Source organism: Fragaria vesca, linkage group LG5, assembly GCF_000184155.1.
Source record: "Fragaria vesca subsp. vesca linkage group LG5, FraVesHawaii_1.0, whole genome shotgun sequence".
In the NCBI taxonomy this organism is placed as follows: Eukaryota; Viridiplantae; Streptophyta; class Magnoliopsida; order Rosales; family Rosaceae; genus Fragaria; species Fragaria vesca.
In genome coordinates this window covers 14,630,016-14,643,583 of record NC_020495.1, presented here as the reverse complement: position 1 = coordinate 14,643,583, position 13,568 = coordinate 14,630,016, and positions in this window count along the sequence as shown.

Sequence of the window (13,568 nt, the reverse complement as noted above, 5' to 3'; positions counted from 1 at the left end):
AGATTAATTAATTAGGAATATAGTTAAGTCGATACCGACATTTCACTTAACATGGCAAGTAAGAGAACGTAATATGGTTAATGACCTAACGACATTGGCTTAACTGTGAGTGCATTCATCTTTAGTCATTGGCATTGTTTTGGGGTGATTGAGCGTATCTAGTGGTGGAGAGAAGTTCCTAGCTATTGTTTCTCTCATATTTACATCCATATTCACTTTTTAATATTCTGTTTTCAGCAGTACTTCTGTTTTATCTATTTTTGTTCATCAATCAAACCAACTCCGAATACCCTCAAAATTTGTGTGGTAGTCCGCCACTGTGTCTAGTTACTGTGTACTTAATTTCATAATTTTTGGTTGAGTCTAGATTAGCTAATTAATTAGGTTTCTGCTCCTAGGTCGAGTCTGCCAGATTTCTGGTTTACGCGTCTGTTTGTGTTTCTTATGTGTTTAAGTCTTAGCATCACCAATCCTCTGCGGGTAATGACCCCTATTTGCCGTTTACTACATTGATATAATTGATTTGATAATAGGGTATCTTTGTAGGTGCTTTTGCGCCTATCAGTAATTGGGTTACCTAGCTAGCTCCTATACGTACTTTATTATTCTTTGTCGACAGCTAATATATACATTATTAATTAACTTTTCAAGAAGTCTATATATCATCGGAAGAATGATTTTACACAAGTTGAACACTCAACTTCACCAGTTCATCAATTTTATGTCCACAAGTTTATTTAGTAAAATGAACAAGTTGGATTACATATATATTTGTATGATCTTAATTCTTCCATATATATGGCTAAGCACGTAATTAGTATAAAACTGGATCCTAAATCAACATTTGATCTTAATTAATAAGTTTCTTATATTTTCTTTTTCCACAAGGCTCCCACCTATAATTTGACTGAAGACCAGTTAGATCATAGCTAGCTTAAATGTAATAGACAGATTATGGTTGAATGAGATGAATCACAAAGAATGCGCGCAGGAAATATATGCCAGTTTCTGGTATTCTTTTCTGGTCTACTTTATCAAGCTCATCACTCCACCAGTTGTTAAATAACCTCAACGCGGATTGCAGTTCATTACTTTAGAACCCAATTCATCAACATATATACATATTCAGATCCAGCTCAATCCTAGTTTGATGTAAATATTACATCCAAAAGCTTTTGATTTATGCATAACATACATCAAGTGATCAGCTGCTACATATCTTAACCTAAACTTTGTATTATGATCCTAGCTAGGGTTCAGTGGTTGCTTACAGTAACTGCAAACCTAGCTCGCTCACTCTGTGTGTGTGTTTTTTTTTTCCGGGTAAACAGCTCAGAGCTCTTGAGACTTGATAGATGAGTTTACGGAACTGTTAAAGTTAGATAACTAAGCAGTATGTGAAACTAATCCATTTTGTAATGACAGACTATATGTTAAAGAATATTGGAAACATATATAGTGCTGCATGTACAGTTCGTATGATATAAATTAGAGGTTCTATATATGCTTCCTGGTTTTGTATTCAATCTTTGACAGAAGAAATTAGATTTCATTGTAGTGTGACTGCCCAGCAGAGAGCTTCTCAATTTGCAAAAAATATGATCCTGGTGTTTGTTGGTCATGCCCAGAATGATTTCTGAGGTGATGATCAAACAATATACAAGTACATGGGTGGTCTCCAATTATGAGAATCTTAGCTCATGAAAGAAAGACTATTCAAGATTACATTGAATAATTATGTTTCCAATAATGTGTTATGAAGGACCACAATCTAAACCATCTGGTTTTGGAATAAAGATTCTGATAAATACGTGCATTCTTTTGTTGCTTAGGAATAGCTAATTCATATCTATGAAATGCTTGCATAATGAAAGGTTCCCAAGATATGTGAGCTATATAAACTATGTGGCATCTGGGTATAAACTATATCTTATATGCAGACGTTGAACACTAATTTGAGCAAGAAGAAGGAAGAGGTAGCTATATAGAGACCGGAATGATATCACGCAATGCGCATGTTAAGCTAGAGACAAATAGAGATTTTAAGGTCAGCAGTAGAATGATTGATCTTAAGTTCTTAACCAACCCTTATATTATCCCACATTTTATTTAATCCCTTTTCTCTGGGTTGATTTGTTGCTTCTGTAATACTATATATATACATATGCATTCTTAAAGAACTTGAATATGTTATTACAAATCTAAAGAAGTTTTTAAACAAAATAGAAAACAAAGAGTACGAGCTCGACTGGATATTGAGTACAGAATATCCATGTCCTATATGTGATCCAGTAATGTACAGAAGGCTTTAGGGGAAATTGAGTTGGCAAACATTTTGACTGCCATTGTCAATCACTTGCCATAAACATGCAGTTGTTGCCTAAACCTGTTACAACCTGTTAATAACATAAATAGTAATCAATTAAGGCCCAGGTGCATGTTAATTAAGTGCCAGCTAATTTATAATATTAGTGTCTTATACTATCTCTTAATGTTAAGTGAAAAGTGTGTTTCTTCCATTTACATACTATGTAGGTACGCGACGTTATGTATACTAGTTTTTTACCGTGTATTTGAAGGACTCACGAAAATGACGCAAACATAAGCATAAGTGGCTCATTTTAGTTTATCAGCTTTGTGTTTTTTAGAAGAAACCAACATGATGTAGGAATTTGAAGGTGTCTCTTCCAAAAGACTTTGCAGATTAGTTTAGATGGTGTGATTTAGAATTAATCGAAACGCACAAATTTTATGTAGTTAGTTGAATACGGAGATGATATATAGGTTATATATAGGAAAAATACCTTATACCCGATGAAAGAATCACTACCACAAAAATGGCATCAGAGAATGGCCAAAAACTGACGTATGACCTCCTCAACTGTCATTGTCTTTTTGCGTGCCGTCTGATACATCGTAGAAACGTCGTCTGATTTTTGTCGACAAATTTTCTTCAAAATAATCAAAATCCCGTAGAAGTGAAAATAATACAAATATGGCTGAAAAATTCACAGAGAACATCATCTGATTCATCAGCAAAAGCTTAAACCCTAAAAGTCATGCATGGATTCTCCTAATGGAAATCTTTAAGGAAGTGTGGAGAAGAATATGAGATATTGTTGTCGATATGTCTGGTTTATTTTCCGTGAACTGGTAATGAGAGTATGTGTTTTAGACAGTTGGCCGGATAATTAGTTCCAAAACTGTCGGGACTACTTAAACTTCTCTTATCTTAGGACTCTCCTGAGCCGTCCATTGACAATTTCTTTGGCATCCAGTCATTCCAGTTCTTAATTGTGTTTGATTATAATTAGTGTGGCCAACTAATCAGTTGGACCAGGCAATTTGAAAACCTACGCAGCTGAGCATAGGTATATAGTAATGTTATAATGCATTTGAATAACATTCTCGATCAATTTGCTTTGTTTCCACAAGAGGGGGAGGTCTATTTAACTTAAACAATCATCTCCATTCCAATTGAGGTCAGTACTTCAACAACTAAATCTTTCCCACCCTTATTTTTTATATAGTTACTTCAACTCAGCTGGATTCCTTAGGCTAACCTAAGCGCGCCGCATGTATGCTAATTACTCGAATTTCTTTACATTTGTTAGGGCTAGCTAACTGGGGTTGCGATTGCTGTTGTTCAAGAATTTTCTGGATGTTGGAGCTGTCTATCACCTTATTAGGGGATGAAAAATGTTAAAAGGAAAACTCCAGACTATATACATGTGGAAGGATCATTGGAAGGTGTCAAAAGAATTTTTAATCTTCTGTATCACTACTGTAAATGTAGGGGATGTTTCAATAGTCAATATATACTAAACTAGACAAATTGTAACCCCATTTCAATAGAAAATAGAAATGCAGTGTGCTAAAATAATGCAACAAAACCTGACTCCATACGATTAATCTGTCAATTTTGGTGCTCTTTGGGAAATTATCAAGTGGCATGGTTTGGAAAGGGCAGGTAGTCATCGTTTTCATGCTCTAGTTATCAGAGGATCACTGATAAGGAGCAACCTGACAAAAGAGAATTTCACACAACAACAACTCGATCATCAATTTGATTCAAAATTCTACAACTAATGACTAAGAAAGTAAGAAATTATGATGAATGAGTCACCCTAATTAACCCACTGTTAGTCTGATTATATAGGATGTATCAGTTGATCTGTTTTTTGAAAGTATAATTCTACGTTTATAGCACTGTAATTCCATTCCATTTCTTGATCAAAATATACCGATATCTAAGAACAGATCAAGAAATTTAATTCCCTTTCTTAATCAAAATATAACAATATGAACAAATTCAAAATGTGGACAATTTCCTTTTAATACTTTGATCAAGAACCCAGAGCTCAGCGGGTATAAGACTAATAAGAGTGCATATGCTATGAAGTGGTAAACTGACAACATTTTTTCCTCCTGTAAAAGTTAACAAGTACCACTCAATGATTTCTTCTTTTTTAACTGCAGCGCCAATAATTTTACTAGGTGACAAACAAGAACATGCCATGTACTTGTTGAAGTTCTGAACCTTGTGGTGGGACGTCGTAATTGAAAACTGGGTAACACTTAAGTTATATAAACTTGAACTTAGTTAGCCAACAAAAACAAAACTGGAAAACAGCGTAAGTTATGAGCTAGGTTTCAGAGTTTCAGCTATGAGTAACCACGGTTTTTGAAACCAAAGATTACAGAAGCATAGTATGGACAATTGGAAGGCTAATTAGAAGGATGATCCGTTATGGGTTTCTCTTAAACCGATCGACGACTCATCCATCGAACTTAGCATTATGCTTCAGTGCAGAAAGTATCACATATATATAGGATTAAGTGTAGACAGACATAGCTTTTGAAGATCGATACTTGTGTGAATCAGTGAGTCAGTAGTGAAACTGTGAAGCTGAATATATAATCGATGCCATGCAAATTATTAACTTGTTTTCTTGCCGAGAAAAGGACTCGTGAACGACTGACCGACCCTTTTTGGGTAAGTGCTTCTGGATCTCTCAAGTTACACAACTTTTAAAGCATGCATTACTGACTTACTGTGTGTATCAACATTTATTCAGAATTATGTAAGTGTAAAATCACATATTCGGTTCGGAATATCTGATATTAGTGCTAGGGGCTACTAGGTTTACGTTTTAACCTACTTTCATTTCTAAATTAAATAAATACATCAATCAAAATAACATCAACCCGAACCACCACGTGTATCATGACTCAAAACCACTATGGACGAACCTACGTAATCAAGTTTCTCTGAAGTTTCTTTTCTTTTATTTTCTCTAGTAAACCATAAGCCATATATACTACCTCAAGTTTGTTTCAAAATCTAATGATTTCGCCTAACACTCTCCACCGATTTTTTTTAATTTTTAATTTTTTTATTTAAAGGCACTCTCGGCCTTTCTTTAGTTCATATAAGCATTTCGATTCCCTCCCATATACATAACAAATCCTAAATCAGCCATTGAGAACCACCTTACATTTTTCCCAAAGGTCCATGTCCAATTGTTAATACATATAAATGTCTTGCAAGAAAACGATCACAAGCCCAGATCAGCAGCACATATAAAAGAGAAACCCTAGAATTTCACCCTGTTGAACCAACTTATATATTGTAAGTTTGCCGAAGTAATAATGGACTCAGTACTAGCTCCTTTACATATATACCACACATATATAAAGAGGTCATACATATACAGACAAGGAAAAGAATCAGCTTCTGCTTCTAAAGGGCAAGAGCAAGAGTAGACCTACGTAGAAGCAAAATGCTGAAAGGAATCACCATGCGGCCGTAGTTTACTGTAGCACTCCTGGGTCGGTCTCTCTCTCTCAGTCTCTCTCTCTGACCCTAGCTTTGAACGGTGCTACGTACCAAACAAGCCATAAGAGGACAAACCTAGAGAGAGAGAATCAAAAGTGGTTTTGGGAGATGATTTCACCACCAGATTGGGGATACTGTGGGCTGTCGAGGTTGTATTGTATTCTGTGTGTGATGTGCATGGAGAGATGAAACCGCCTTACCGCCTTTGGAAAACCGCTCTGTGTCGGGGTGGTAGGGTGAAGCTGGCCGCGGTTTTCTCTCTCGCACACCACCACCACCCCTTGATCGCTATGCGCCTCTGTACCTCTCGTGGCCTCTCTCAGTCATGTCACTTAATTATGCTTTTGATTAATTTTAGATTAATTTTAATTAAAACTAATTGTAATCTGTGTCTATACACCTCTACTTGGTCTTAATTAATCGCTTTCAAATCTTCTCGTATATGTACTTTTCTTCGATGTTAATAACTTTGTTTTTATTTAACTTGTTCGTTGCATTCGCATCCACTTAGCGATTGTTAATCTCACACCAACTGATTCAATACAATAAAATTAGATCTTCGATCTCCTATATTGCGTCAAGTGAATATGATAGTTTTTTTTTTCTTTTCTTTCTTTGAAATGCAGTGAATACCCCGGGCTGAAAACCCCTCGGTTTTTTTTTTTTTTTTTAGAGAAGGGAAAACCCTCGTTTATATGTCTATCGTTATCTAATCTTTACTATATTTACGTGTCTATAGCTCAGTTTTGTTTGCTTGACCATTGGCTGGCTAGATAGCTAATTAACCTTGTTTTTCATTTCATCACGATCTATAATTTGGACGATTAAGCTGCTTAATTAGTACCTCTAATTGAAAACCCCAACTATATATATATATATATATGTATATATATATATATACGATAGATAATATAAATATGAACGGCAAATACAATCATATATAGCTCAGGCGCCTCTACCCCGCAGAACAAGAGAGTTTAATTAGAAGATAATTGCTTCCAAAATTAGGGTTAGATCGAGCTGCCACTCACACTCTGGCATGGATGGTAGCTTGATACAACAGCTAGAGGATCGAAATAAGCATTTGTAGTGGTGAGAGACCAAACTGGTTTGCTGCTGATTCAACGCTAGCTCTCTCACTTTCATCAGAATTTTTTTTAGGTCCAGACAACGTTGAAATACTTGCTAGGTGCATTGCTTGTTGTGTTGTAGCTAGAAATTTCTCCTTTCAACATGGTTACTGATCATTAATCGACGTTTAGTTTTTGTGTATATCATCGATCACATTTCTATTATTTTCCAGGTGTTCCATCATCAACAGAGGAAACTTGAGAATCAAAAACCAAATGTCACCTCTCCTTTCTTCAATCATGGTCCTTTTTCAATGCAAACCGTGTAAACCTTTGTACTCTTTACATAAACAAAACCTTCCCATATTATTTTCTTCGTTTCTCAATATAAAAGGAGCTGGTTGATCCAATTAAATCATATTTAATCTTTAGCTTAAGAGTAAACCAGCTGCACAATTACTAGGTTAGTAGCATAGCCAGACTCTCTTCCACGTGTTTAGAATTCTTCTTTTCACCAATTGTTTGTCATATTGTATGAGTAGGATAGCATGTGGCTTAGATTCTTAACCCTTTTGGGTTCATGATACAACTTGATTGAGAGAACAAAATGCTCAGATCAGATACAGTCTTAGATTAACTTTTCCTAGTTAAACTTGATTCGTTTATCACACCCAAAATTTGTCTGTCATTGCTAATTAGAAGAAAAAAAACCAAAGAAATTCTAGTTGCAGCTAGCTAGCTCACAATTCGATACAACTCACCCTTGGGTTCGACTAGATCCACAAATCCAATGGCTCTTATTATTGTCCACCTTAATTATCCTTTGTTCTTAGGCTATGGTATGCAGGCTTAATCCTTGTTTAAGCTTAAAACCAGCAACAGGATTATGGAATAAGTTAAATTCTTTCCAAACATACTCAGACGTACATTGGCCGGTGTATATATTAATTTATACAAGAACCTAGACAATAAAAATTGAAATTATAAACTAATCGGCTCCTGCATGGCTACTCTGCAAGAGTCTGCATTTCTACCCAGATGCAAACACTCTACTGAGAAATAGCTAGCTACACATGGTATGGATTAACTGTCATATTCTATAGATGCCACGAAAATAATGCATTCTCGAAACAAAGTGAAATGAGAATGCTAATGAGCTAAGTCGCTAACCAAAGTTATCAATATCGATCTTATTTGACAAGTCTAACATATTATGTTCTTCGACAACATACATGTGTTATGTATAGCGTTTCGATTAACATGGTCTAATACAAACATCTCTCTTGTTTCTTAAAAGTTTCCTTCTATTAGAGAATCCTTAATTAGGCAATAGTGTACCTTAATACACATGTATTATGCATCTAAAAGGAAACTCTAACTTTTGAAATATATACCTACTAACGATCAAACTCATCAAAGAAAACAGAGAAGGATGGGGATATAACTACCCCATGCAAATCGACTCTTGCTTTGCGGCCGTGTGTGCTTTGCATATACAAGGGACGTGGCACCATTGTTAGACCTAAAAACAAAGACACAATATGCGACAGCAGCTGCGAAGTCAAACCCTGTACCACCATTTTGGATGGGGCTGTATGTCGCCACCCTCGAGTTTTCATTACTGTTCAGATTCCGAGCTTACCAACCAGGAAGAAATTGAGAAATAATTCCTAATACAAACAACGATGGATAAATATAAATAAAACCCTAATTTGTCTTGTTGGTAAATCAATCAAGTAGCTAGCTAGAGTGGTCGACAATTGCTGCAGAACCAGCAGCGACACTACCTTTGTTGTTTCTGTGGTAGGCCGGAGTTGATAGTATTAGGGCAATGGGAATTCCTCAACGTACATGCACAATATATCATATCAATATGACAATATGTATATGCATTCCCTTATCAATACGTATTGTATGATCGAGCATGAACAGCCACACCAAAATACAATGAAATTTGATGTAGGACGTATCCATTGTATATTTTATTTTTGGAAAAGAAAAGAGGGAATTATGGATGAGGCCAAAATGGGTCTTTAGGTACGTAGACTAATCAGGAGTTCAGAGATGTCCTCGTTTTTGTGGCACTGAATATGTAATTATGTATACATATATAATGGCTATAATTAACCAATTATATATTCGATTTTAGTGGTTAAAAATCGGATGTCGACTTTGATCATTGCTCGAGATATACTTGGATGTGGGAAAGATAGAATAGTTCTATTTCCAGGGTCGCCTATAGAACCCTCATGTATGTAGCCACTAGAGATAATGGGGCGGTAGAATGGCAGTTGGGAATCTATCAGTGTAGAGTTTGAAACCCCATGAGGTCTTAGTGATAAGCCAGTGGAGAGGTCATGTGCCTGTTCACGTTCCCATCCTATGACGAAGCAGTGGAACAGTTCGGCATTGTTGGAATAACCTGCATGAGTGTGTGTGTTACCTAATCTAAATAAGGTTAACCCCCAATCAAAAAAAAAAAAAACCTTCATGTACGTATGTCATGTATACACTTATTTTATGATTAATTAAACTAACTATACAATTAAACTCGATTTATGACATGGATTACAACTTTACAACTCTGTTTTATATAATTACATATAATTAATAAACCAAGTTTTTTTTTAGAATTATAATTAAACCAAGTTACCACGCACATCGACAATCATTTGTTGTTAAACCTGCAAATGTCGTATATGAAGTAATTACAACTAATAGAACTTAAATTACCTAAACAATAACTCTATTTACCAATAACAAATTTGTTGACAGATATGTAAGAAGAATGTATATGCATATACATTGAGGTACAGTAAAATTTTCCTCTAATTACATTGCATAATTTTTATAATTTGTTTCAGAATTTTTTTAATTTATTACACCCACTAGGAGGTTTTTAGTTTTTCTGTATTTCTCACAAACATTCTCGTTTCCTATTTCTAAAATGCTAAACTTTGAAACCCTAAATCTCATTTGAAATAAATTTCATGGTAGACTATTTGGTGTTGTTGCAAAATTTACTAAAGGAACTTTGATGAGGATTTTGTGATCCATCATGCATGTTCACTTAGAGAAGCTAATATGAATCGAGGTCGACTAATAAACAAAATGCTAGACCTTTTTTAAGATAAACCCATACATATTTTTCTTTTATTTTACACCCATTTCATATAAGCAAACATACCATATAGAGCAAATGTCTATAATTAATAGTTGGGTGAGTCTATTGCCACCCTACAAACCCCTTTGTTCACCCCACATTCTCTTCACACCCCACTTGGATACTTTTTATTGTAAGTCTACTTTGTTCACCCATTTTCAATACCTAAAATACTTTTTTTCTCAATTCTACTATGTTCACCCTACGTTCTCTTCTCACCCCACATATATTTTTTAAATTTCAGATTTGCTTTGTTCACCCTACATTTTTTTTTAATTTTAAATTTACTATATTCACTCAATTGTATTCACTCATTTGCACAATATCATGCTCTTCCAATAGCGATCGAACTCCAAAAAGAAAATAAACTAAGGAAGACTATAACATTAATATCATTTGTTCTGAAAGTATAAGTTCATGGTAAGTAAAATCACCAACTGAAGAACAAGAAAAAAAATCTCAAATTTAACAACTCATTGATATCAATCGATATCAAGATGCGTAATGTTTATAAATGTATCTCTAGTAGCAACGGTCTCCATACTTCTGAGATTCTTGAACTGATCTATACGTTGTTCATAAATACGGTACAGTTGTCTATTATCAACTTGGTATCTATGCCATACAGGACTAACAGAAGGAATTGGAGCATATTGAGATATCAAATTGGTATCTATGCCATTCAATCAGTGCGTGTTTGCTCTCAAATACCTATGTATATGATACCATTATTATTATGATTACGACAATATAACGTACAACATTACAAATTCAGATGACCTCATTAGTTGTGAATATGCTTGTAGAGTCTAATAGGTAGTTTGATGAAACCATGCTACCCTTAACAAAAGCCTCATCTTTAGGTCCCTGCATTTGATAGCACCTGTATCCTACCAAAAAAAAAACTAGAACCAAACTGAAAGTATATATGCAAGAAGTAAGTATACTAATCGATAGAAAGTATATTTGCAGAAATAAACTGAAAGTATATATGCAGAAGTAAGTATATAATTGATATATGCAGAAGTAAAATGAACCAAAATGAAAGTATATATGCAGAAGTATATAATTGATATATGCAGAAGTAAACTGAACCAAATTGAAAGTATATATGCAGAAGTAAGTATCTAATCGATATAAGTTCTTTTTCTTCCCAAAAGACCTAACAGGTTCACCAGTTCAGAAACTCTATACTAAATGACATCAAAATATCACCCTGAATTACCACATACATGGAAGCTTTATGATGAAAATAAACAAATACTTTACCGAGTGATGGGCATAAAACTCCATATATATTATGTTAGGACCTTGGGATCATTTGGAGGTGATGATCAAATTGTATTCTACAGAGGTTGTGTTGACCGCCTTATGTGAATTCCGGGTCAAGGCGCTTCTTGTCTTGCTAACCTTGGCGAGCTTCGTCTGCTTCGACGATCGTGAAGAAGAATAGACTAGCAACACAAATCCTATGATTCCTATCTACACAAATATTCTAGAGCGAACAAAGATGAGAATCTACCTGTATCCGACTACAACATGGAGAGCAATGCATGCTAGCTTCTTCAAACTCCATAGAACAACAAATGTGATAAATTTTGGGTTAGGGTTTATGAATTACGTGTTAATCCAAAACAAAAACATTAAAGAAAAAGAATTTGTAATTTATAACAACTTATCGTCCGTTTATCGTCCGTTGCTGTAATTTTACATCAGGGTATTTTGGTCTTTCAATAAATCAATAACATGTGGGGTGGCAATAGACGCACCCTTAATAGTTTTTTTCATTTTTCGGTTTCTCTAATTTGCCCTTCAGACAGTAGAAAACTAAATTTGATATATTTCTCAATTCTAGCATCAATTTGAAACTCAAATACTAGCTAAATTTTAGTTGGATTTAACTTTGTCATAATCAATTACATTTTTTAATTTCTTACCTTGTTATTACTAACTTGAGTGTTTATATATATTTATATATATATGCTATATACAGAAGTATGTCATTTGTAATATGATGATATTTTTCATTCCTAAGCTCACATTTGATCTCTCTACATAGTCGAAAAATGTCTAATTGTAAGGTACATGTTCTTGTTTTTTGATTAATTTTCTTCTTTTTAGGTATATTATTATATTATTTCTCATCCTAATCGAGAGAACATTTTACTCTTTACTACTTACGTTTCTAATGTACCTATTAAGTAGGGCATGATATGATAATATACCTAAAAAGAAGAAACCTGAAATTGAGTTTAGGGTATAGGTTCAGGATATAGGGTATAGGGTTTAGGGTATAGGGTATAGGGTTTAGATCATATATCTTATTAATATTATATTTTACCTTATATATATATATATATAGATTATAGAATGAATTCCTTAATTTAATCTAGATATTTTCATAAAAATAAAGAAAATTACATGATTCTTGCAAATTGATTGAAAAATATTAGTGTTAGAAGAAAAACTCATAATCAAGGTATTTAAGACAATATCAATTAAGCTTATTTATTATATTTATATGTTATAGTTGAATGGTGGTAATTGTGTAAAATTTAGAAAAAATAGGACATAATATTTATCATAATTGATACATTTTAGATGTCTATCAGATAAGAATATTATGTGGGTTTTATTTAAAACCACTCTTTAAAATTGGGTGTATATGAAAATTCCTCAAATAAGTCTTCTATTGGCCCTTAGGATACATGTGTAACTACACCAAAGAGGTTGTAAAGAAGACAATTATTTTTGGTTATGCATACCAATTAATACCATCCCATGACTTGTGCAATCGATAAATTGAAGTTCATATAGCCAGAAGAGTTTCGACGTCATCATACCGGCTAAACTCCAATGGCGCCGCGACATGAGTATTAGCGTTTTTGTAATAAATGAAAATCGAATTTGACCGACCCTTGATTATACACCGCCGGCTAACTTCAAAAGCGCCACGACATGAGTATTGGCATTTTTGTAATCGGTGAGAATCGGATTTGAGCGACCACAAACCAAATTACCAACTTAGTTTATTAGACAAGAATTAGGTTGTTTCTTTTTATAATTTCTTCTTCTCCATCATTTAATTAGAAAAGCATACTCTTCTATTTGCATTTTGCCACAATCGTTATTTGAAAGCATGCACATTGCCTTTTAGTTCTGCTACGCTACGCTTTGGACGTCAGATACGCGGTAGAAACTAATCAATCGTTAGTTGCCTAGCCCGTAACGCAAGAATCAAGTACGAAAAACCCACCATCATACCTAATCATAAAATGATAGAGGAATAGAATACAAAATTAGATTGTTTATTACAAGCTGATCAATGTAGCTTTGGAGCATAAACAATCAAACGAGGTTCACCAACTCGTTTGAATTTATGAGCTCAGCCAAATTTTGGAGGCATTTGATATATGGGGACCCAACTCTCGATCTGCCATTTTCCTGAGAGAGAGAGAGAGAGAGAGAGAGAGAGAGAGAGAGAGAGAGAGAGAGT